Source organism: Neophocaena asiaeorientalis, unplaced genomic scaffold, assembly GCF_003031525.2.
Source record: "Neophocaena asiaeorientalis asiaeorientalis breed wild unplaced genomic scaffold, Neophocaena_asiaeorientalis_V1.1 scaffold67, whole genome shotgun sequence".
NCBI lineage: Eukaryota > Metazoa > Chordata > Mammalia > Artiodactyla > Phocoenidae > Neophocaena > Neophocaena asiaeorientalis.
In genome coordinates, this window is record NW_020173731.1 from 3,243,290 (window position 1) to 3,252,450 (window position 9,161).

Genomic DNA, 9,161 nt, shown 5'->3' on the forward strand with positions numbered 1-9,161 from the left:
GCAGCAGCCATTTGAAGTCCTTTCAGTGACACCTGCATAATAATTGCCCAGAGATGCTTTATATCTGGGAAGCAAGCCAAAGAATAAACCTTGAAGCAAAGTGTATTAAATTAGTTATCTAGTTAGAGCTTTTGGAGTGAGTTCCTGACGATGTATCAAGTCTGAAGCTGGAGCTGTCGGTCTGCTGCTGCAGTTTCGACTTGAAGGGAGAAAATTTAAGATGGAGGGAAAAAAAAAAAAAAGATGCCGTCTTACAACAAAGCCATCCAACACTTTCAGGCCTCTGGTTTTGAAGTTTTTCCGGTTGAAATGTTTTGTTTCTTTCATGCACTCCCATTTGGATATACTGACGCAGTGTTCATCCTTGTTTACCGTGGTCCCTGAACCAGTGGGGCTGAGTTTGACGTCTTCATCCTTGAGCTGAGCTAAGCCTGTTTGAAAAGCCGAACCGTATCCTGTTGCGCTTTACTGGGTTCCTTGGGCTTTAAGCGGACACCACCTTGGTCTCATTTACATTTACACACCACTTTCCCTGGATAGGAAGTAAAGGAGGATTTGGCGGCTTTAGGCAGGGATGTCAAACGTGGAATATTCTGAGTAATAAACTTCCGAGAACCCTAAATAGAGAGAATTTTACTTCTACAACTTTTGTGCTCCTAGATTGAGAAGAGGAACTATTTTTGGACTGTAATTAGTCAGTTATTGTTTGCCTCCGAGTCCCGTGGCCATCTCTGGCCCCTTCCCCCCATCGGCCTGGAGAGAGGGTCTTTGGTGGGCTCCGCTGGGTGACATCCTGGGGGACTTGCCCACTGGCTTGCCCAGGACTCACTTAACCTTTATCCTGCCTACACTCAGCTTTTGTGGTTCTGTTATAAACACCAGTGGGTACCGTAAGTCAGCACTTTTATCCAACTGCCTACCTTTCTTATCTTTTCCAGCTTAATATAGGTTGACTCATAAGAAATTTCCAATATTTGGACCATGTTTTACTTACAATAACAGAAAATTCACATGGGTCAACCTAACACTTACAGTTTGTTTCTCCTCCCCGATTAGTATGGATCCCAGCGCACCATATGTCATTTCTCAAGTGCTAATGAACACGAAATCATGTACAGTGGGCGGCTTGGTTCTTTTTGTGAACTCATTGCCTTGCTACGGCAACCCTTGCCTCACTTGAGTGGGCCATCTCCTGGGGCTTGGAGTCACTCTTTGCAGAGAGCACTTTGGATTCTCATAGGCAGGGTTGGCCATCACGCACGTGACTCTGGGGTTTTCAGCTGCCATCCTTTCTTGATACACAGTCTGTATTAGCTGACCTCAGCCCAGTGGTTATGGAACACAATATGTGGGCCTGAGGTGTCCAGAGTCACAAAGCAGAATGTGCTTTTGAATCTCTTCCCCACTTCCAGTGGTGCGTGGGATGGAGAAAGTGGGTATGGTTATTGATTTTCTTTGGGGGGGGTAGATCTGTCAATCGCTTGAGGTCAGGGGGTGGGCAAATGCAGGGACCTTCTAAGATGTGTGCCAGGGAGCTTAGACTCAAGGGTTGGGGACTGAGTCTGAGCCATATCAGTGTTAATCTACCCTTCATTCCTCCTTCGTGTCGGGAGTAACTGTCAGGATCCCAGAGTAAGAAATTTCCAGAAGCACCAAGTAATTACTGTTGGGCTCTTAGGGTGGCTCTTTGTGGGAATACAGTTTCCTCTTGTTTTACCAAAGATACTTCTGCAACTGTGTTTTATCTTATTGCCTATGGATTTTATCAGACACTCATCATGCTCTTACTTAGTGATTTCTTTTCGTGAGCAAAGTAACAACTCCTCTAGCACTGATTCCAAATGGAGAAATTTGGGGTTTTCACGGAGACTGCAAAAATTTTCCATTGGTCTAGAGCTTTACGGGTGACAGATTAGTTGGCCCTATAGGGTTGAAATAATCCTACTCGGCCCTATAGGATGGACATCTCTAGGATATTAAATTATGTTGGACACTTCCCGTGAACTCTGAGCAAGCAGGCACAATGGTTCTTGTCTTTGCCTCAGCTTCTAAGACATTTGGGGCAAAAGACCTTACTGGTGCATCTATTGAAAGTAACAGCAACATGCCTGGGAGAAATGGGCAGGTATATCCAAATTCTGCCAACTCATATGTGTTGCCCCGAAAATTGCTGTTCTTCATGGGGTCCTGAGGAACTCGATGGCCTGCTTGCCTGACACTCAACCTTTATCCTGCCTGCTCAGCTTTTGCCTTTGTTAGAAACTCAGATGCGTGTTTGTATCCAGCTTACTACCTTACTTATTTTTTTCCAGCTTAAAACAGCTGTGTCTTCTTCCTCAAGGCCAAACTAAAAGGTTCTCTATTAAAATGTCCATGAGCCTGGCATTGAATATCTGGCATCAGTCAGTTTCACAGGACTGCATAATTTGTTGTTGCTCGGTGCAGTGAAAAGGAGGATGTGCATCAGTTCCTACTGCTTGGAGCTTTGATCAGCCCTCTCATTTAAAAAATAAATTCAAGGAACTTCTCGTTTTAAGACACGAGGGCAAAAGCTGATGGGCAGCCTTGAACATGAGAACGCATCTACCTAGAAATTCACTGTTCCTTCTGCCACGCTTTGGGCCATCAAGATCATTCTTTCCCAAAAATGCCATAAGCTTGCCCAGAGAAGAGCTATAAATGGGAAGAGAAAGAGGAAGGCTTGGAGTTTCTATCAAAGAGTTCCTGATTCACAAACAATTTTCTGAACTCGGTGATGTCTCTCCTACTCCCTCCCTTTCTATAAGGCCAGAGGGATGGAGATGAGGTGGTGATCCTGGGAAAGACTGCGCTGTAGTGGGGAGATCTGTTTCACCCTTACACAGTTTTTGGTTTTTTTTAAAAATTATTTTTGGCTGCGTTGGGTCTTCATTGCTGCGTGCGGGCTTCCTCTAGTTGCGGCGAGCTGGGGCTACTGTTCGTTGCGCGCACAGGTTTCTCATCGTGGTGGCTTCTCTTGCTGCAGAGCACGGGCTCTAGGCGCACGGGCTTCAGTAGTTGTGGCTTGTGGGCTCTAGAGCGCAGGCTCAGTAGTTGTGGTGCACGGGCTTAGTTGCTCCACGGCATGTGGGATCTTCCCGGACCAGGGCTCGAACCCATGTCCCCTGCACTGGCAGGTGGATTTTCACCACGGCGCCACCAGGGAAGTCCGTACCCTCGCTCGTAGTTTTAAATCGTGTCCTCACTGTTGCAGTGGAGCTTGACGAATGTTCTCGATCCTGATGCCTGCCTAGGTTTGCTGCTCAGAAAGACCACCTCCCCTCACTTGCTGGTGGCCCTCCCTTTCCTTGCAACCTTATTAGCAGAAGATTTGCTCAACCACATGGCTCTGGAGTTAGCTATCACAGCTCCTGTGCTTTTTTTTTTTTTTTTTTTTTTTTGCGGTACGCGGGCCTCTCACTGTTGTGGCCTCTCCTGTTGCGGAGCGCAGGCTCAGCGGCCACGGCTCACGGGCCCAGCTGCTCCGCGGCATGTGGGATCTTCCTGGACCGGAGCACGAACCTGCGTCCCCTGCATCGGCAGGCGGACTCTCAACCACTGCGCCACCAGGGTAGCCCCTCCTGTGCATCTTGATTGCGCCTCTCCTCCAGCCCGGTGGGGCTGCAGAGCGGATTCCCCTTCCCAGCACATCGTGTTTCTAATCAGGGCATAAAAAGCAGGTAAGACGTCAATATATCAGTAGTAATGGCAATTCGTTGTCTCACTTGAGGGCACAGGTGGGACTACTTTGTGATGTCACCCTCTTCCAAGAGCACCCCATTCACTTAGGGCTACGCCGGCCTTGTTTTTCATTTGCTTTATGGATCAGCTCTCGACAGCACACCTTTTCTTTCCTTTCCCTACCCTTTTAGCAACTCCTACAAAGCAGCTGAATCTAGTCATAGGTAACCACTCTGTTCAATCCCTCCAAATTATGTAATTCAGAAATCTAATTTTAATCCTGAAAAGCCTATATAGTTTCAAAAAGTAAAATTTGGCATTTATGTAGTTTCAAGGAATGAAATCTGGCAAAGGGAAATAACCATAATGAAAATAGCTAGGTGCTGTCGGCAACCAGGAAGCTGTCTTTACCCCCTTTCTCCCCTTGGCGACGGGCACTGTCCAGTACTAGAAGGAGTGGAAGATAAGCTGGATCGATGGTCAGTCCTGTTTAGGACAAAGGTTGCACCACTCCCTCAGGCTTCTTTTGAGGCGAGCTGACGTGGAGCCACAGCGGCTGCATTTGGCATCGTGACACGTGTAGTCGGATTAATTTGTTTCTAGCCTTCTCCTGCTGGCTCTGTTCCCTTCACCGTCACCTCTACGCAGCCTGGCCAATCTGGTGAAATGGGTGAAGCTCTGGGCTCCGCAGGGACATTTATACGTTGCCTTGTGATCCGTTCTCCACTGTCTAGGGAGGGGCAGGACACACTCACTATTCAATCCAGTCTGTATTGTGTCCTATTTTTTTCTTCCTCACCTCCACCTCCTCCTTCAGGGAAACACAGAGGCTGCCTCACCTGACAGAGGTTTTGGGAAAAAGCTAAAAACATTAGATTGGGGTCTTTTTGTGCCTTAGGGTGGAACTAGTTTGCTAACATCTCGGGAACCCTGCTCTGCATTGAGCTCAGCTGGCTCTCAGAGCAGAGGTGCCTGGCGTTCTCAGCATTTCTCAGGGGCCTCCCACCTCCCTGAACTGTATGTAGTGTTAGCTAATAAACACCTTCAGCTTAGAACTGAGAGCTGTCATTCAGAGCCATTTTTCCCAACTTGGAATACCGTAAAATGTTATTGCAACTTCCTTTGACTGAACTTTCTTGCCAGTTTGAAATCTTAAAAATCTATTACCCATATCCTTTCAAAAGTAAGGTTACTCTTCATCAGAGATGCTTTCCTGTGTATGTCCTTTGTTCCTTCAATAGTCAGCTAACTTGAGGACGTGTAATTGGGGAAAAAAAGGTTTACATATGCAGATGACTATTAGATAACCTGAAGTAATTTGTGTTACATCAAGTAACATGCTGATCTATTTTGTTTCACTGGACTATTGTTGTGAGACTTAATTCAGTATTTTGATGCTTTCCTTGGTCTGTGTTTTATAAAATGTTGTGAATTGTTTTATCATTCAAACCAATTGACATTTAATAGGTCTCATTTCGAACCTACAAAGTCCCTAATGTAGAAACCAGTTTGTTCTTAAGGGTTTTAGGTCAGCCCATGGAAGCCTTCTGATGTCCAACACGGCTGAATAGCAGGGTGGTGTCAGCCAGATCTGGCTGGCATGGGCTGACCTGGACATTTAACCACCTATCGTATTGTTGCTGTGAGAAATGCATTCCAGATAGGGGCTTGGGATCCTGATAACACATTCTTCTCCCCGTGGTGGGCATTTGCTACCTTGCAAGATGGAGGTCCAGTCTCTTCACTGCAAACTAATTGTAAGGGGAGAGAGGGAGTGAGACATTTATAGGACGTTCCCTAAGTTGGGGAGTGATTAATATTCACATGTCAACTTTACTTTGGTATAGACTCCCTCTCAATTTAATAATATTAAAAGCCTTAAATAAAATTATGCATGCTATTCTATGTGCTTTTTTGTATCAGTAAATAAGCTTATGCTTGCCAGTTTTATACACAATTAAGAGGTGTGTGAAACTGACTTTTGACAGTATTTTTGCACTGTTTCCTATCTGTTTTTATAAAGTATTTAGCTATTGGTCCTAGTTGTGTATTGTTTATGTTCTCACTGCCCTTGTTATTAAAATGTTTCATATGTACCTTTACAAATGTGAGATCTTTATTCTAACCTTTTTTTGTAAAAGATATCTATTGACTTCCAAATGCAATAAACTTTTTTTTTTTCCAGAGAAAACAGCTGAATCTTTTCTGTCCTATGTATGTTTGCATTAATTGAAAGCATCTTCTCTCTCAGGATTATTTTCATAGGCAAACGTATCTGGGAAAACCTGCCTTTTCACTTCTTTAAAGCCCATTTATTTCTACCCACTTTTCATTCCTGTATAATTGGATCACACTGAAGAATCAGTTTGAAATTTCCAAAAGTCATCATTGTTAGGAAAAAGCTGAAAGGGGTGATTGTTTGTTAGGTAAATGGAGCGAAGAACCTAGAATTGGAGCTTACTCACAGCTGCAGTGACAACCCGTATTAAATGCCAAGTCCCCCCACAGCTGTCATTTATTCAGAGCCCAAACTGCTGGCCCAGAAAAGCCAAGCAGCAGGCTGCTATAGAAGACCCAAATCGTTGCTTCTGTCTTTCAACTTTATCAACAGCACAACTCATCTCTAGGTTAAAGGTGGCTGCCCTGCCCCATATTTTCAGCCACTCAACTGCCACAGACACACATGGTGAACCCCGGGTGATGAGGGTGGATACTTTATGTCCCTTTGATGAGTAGCAAGGCACTATGACCACTTCAGTGAGGAGCCCACTTTCAGTCCTATCACTGTACAAGGAGTCATTCACCTACAGAGGTCCTGGCTTGTTTCACATCATGAAAATCAGGATACTGTAAACCACACTGGGGTGAAAGGAGATGGCAAGCAAATTTCACTAAACACATAGATTGTGCTGTACATAAGTTGACTGTGGCAATGAAACAATGATAGTTTTTAAAAGAAAAACTACATCAAGTTTGGAAAAAAAAAAAAAGATGATATAGGAGAGCCCAGCAAGATGGCGGAGTCGAAAGACTCTGAGCTTACCTCCTCTCACAAGCACACCAAAATCACACGTATCGGCAGAACAGCCCTTGATGAACAAGATCAGAACATACCAGAAAAGATCTTCTACAACTAAATAAGGAAGCACAACGTGAAGGGTGGGAGGGGCAGACTCGCGATATCATCGAGTCCGATACGCGCCCCGGGTGGGGTGACCCACAAACTGGAGAATAATTATACTGCAGAGGTTCTCCCACGGGAGTGAGGGGTCTGAGCCCCACATCAGGCTCCCCAGCCCAGGGGTCCTGCATTGGGAAGATGAGCCCCCAGAGCATTTGGCTTTGAAGGCCAGTGGGGCTTAATTTCTGGAGGCCCACAGGACTGGGGGAAATAGTGACTTCACTTTTAAAGGGCACACACAACATCTCTCGCACATTGGGACCCAGGGCAAAAGCAGTCATTTGATAGGAGCCTGGGTCAAACCTACCTGCTGGTCTTGGAGAGTCTCCTGGAGAGGCAGGGGTGGCTGTGGCTCACCCTTGGGACAGAGACACTGGTGGCAGCCATAGCGAGGTGTATTCTACTGTGTGGACACTGGGACTCGTACCATCATGGTATCCTACATCTAGCTCTTTAGTGCCAAAACCTGGCCCCAGCCAACAGCCTGTAGGTGCCAGTGCTGGGATGCTTCAGGCCAAACAACTAACTGGGCAGGGACACAGCCCTATCCATCAGTAGAGAGGCTGCCTAAAAGCTTCCTGAGGCCACAGCTACCTCTAGACATGCCTTTAGATAGGGCCCTGCCCACCAGAGGGGAAGGACCCAGCTCCACCCACCAGTGGACAGGCACCAGCCCTGCCTAGCCTGTAGACCAGCCATGCGCTAACCTCTAAACCAGCCTTACCCACCAGAGGGCAGACACCAGACATAAGAAAACCACAATCCTGCAGCCTGCAGACCAAGCCTGCCCAAAAGAGACCAGACCCTACCCTGGGACCAGCTGGGCCCTGGCACTACCCACTGGCAGGGCAACACAAGCTTTGGGACACCCCAGACCCCATACCTAACTGTGTCAGTAACTGGTCTCCACCTCTGCCCCACCCACCCCAAACAGCACGCTGACACCAGCTCTAGGATCCCTGGGCCCTGCAGCCGAACTCCAGGACCCAGCCCTGCCTGCCAGTAGTCCAGCACTAAATCCAGGACATGGCTTCACCCACCAGTGGGCAGGCAACAGCCCTGGAGTCTTCTGGATCCTGACTCCGCCCACCAGTGTACCAGCACTAGCCTGGGCTGCCTAAGGTTCTGCAGCCAGCTGCCTCGCAAGCAAGCCCCGCTAACCAGCAGCCAGCAGCATCCACACAAGGCGGGGCTTGGCAACCAACCGGGCTAGGGACCAACCAAGCCTACCGGACCATCCACATAGCCAGCCCGCCCCAACAGAAGGACCCACACAGCCCTCTTAGGGGGAACCCCTAGAGTATATAGCTTGGGTGAAGAGAGGGGAGCGTGCTGCTGGGACACATAGGACATCTGCTACAGAGGGCCACTTCTCCAAGGTCAAGAAACATCACTAATCTACCACATACGTAAAAATACACACAGCAGCTTAGACAAAATGTGTTGGGAGAGGAACATGTTCTAGACAAAAGAACCAGATAAAAACGCCGGAAGAAGAACTAAGTGAAATGGAGATAGGCAATCTACCAGAGAAAGAGGTCAGGGTAATGGTCATAAAGATGGTCAAAGAACTCAGGAGAAGAATGGATGCACAGACCAAGCAGTTCCAAGTTTTTAACGAAGAATTAGAAAATATGAAGAATAACCAGAGATGAAGAATACAATAAATGAAAAACACACTAGAAGAAGAAATCAATAGTAGACTACACGATACAGAGGAACAAATCAGTGAGTTGGAAGACAGAGTAGTGGACATCATTGCCACTGAACAGAAAAAAAAATAATGAAGAGAAATGACATTTTAAGAGACCTCTGGGACAACATCAAGCACTAATGTTCACATTATAGGGGAATGTCCCAGAAGAAGAGAGAAAGGGCCCAAGAAGATATTTGAAGAGATAACAGCTGGTAACTTCCCTAACCTGGTAAAGGAAACGGTCACCCAAGTCCAGGAAGTGCAGCGAGTCCCATACAGGATTAACCCAAAGAGGAACACACACACCAAGACACACTATAATCAAAATGACAAAAATTAAAGATAAAGACAGAATATTAAAAGCAGCAAGGGAAATAACAAATAACACAGAAGGGAATCTCCATAAGGCTATCAGCTGATTTTTCAGCAGAAACTCTGCAGGCCAGGAGGGAGTGGCACACGGTATTTTAAATGATGAAAGGGAAAAACCTTCAACCAAGAATACGCAGCCAGGCTCTCCTTCAGATCTGACGGAGAGATCAAAAGCTTTATAGACAAGAAAAAGCTAAGAGAGTTCAGCACCAC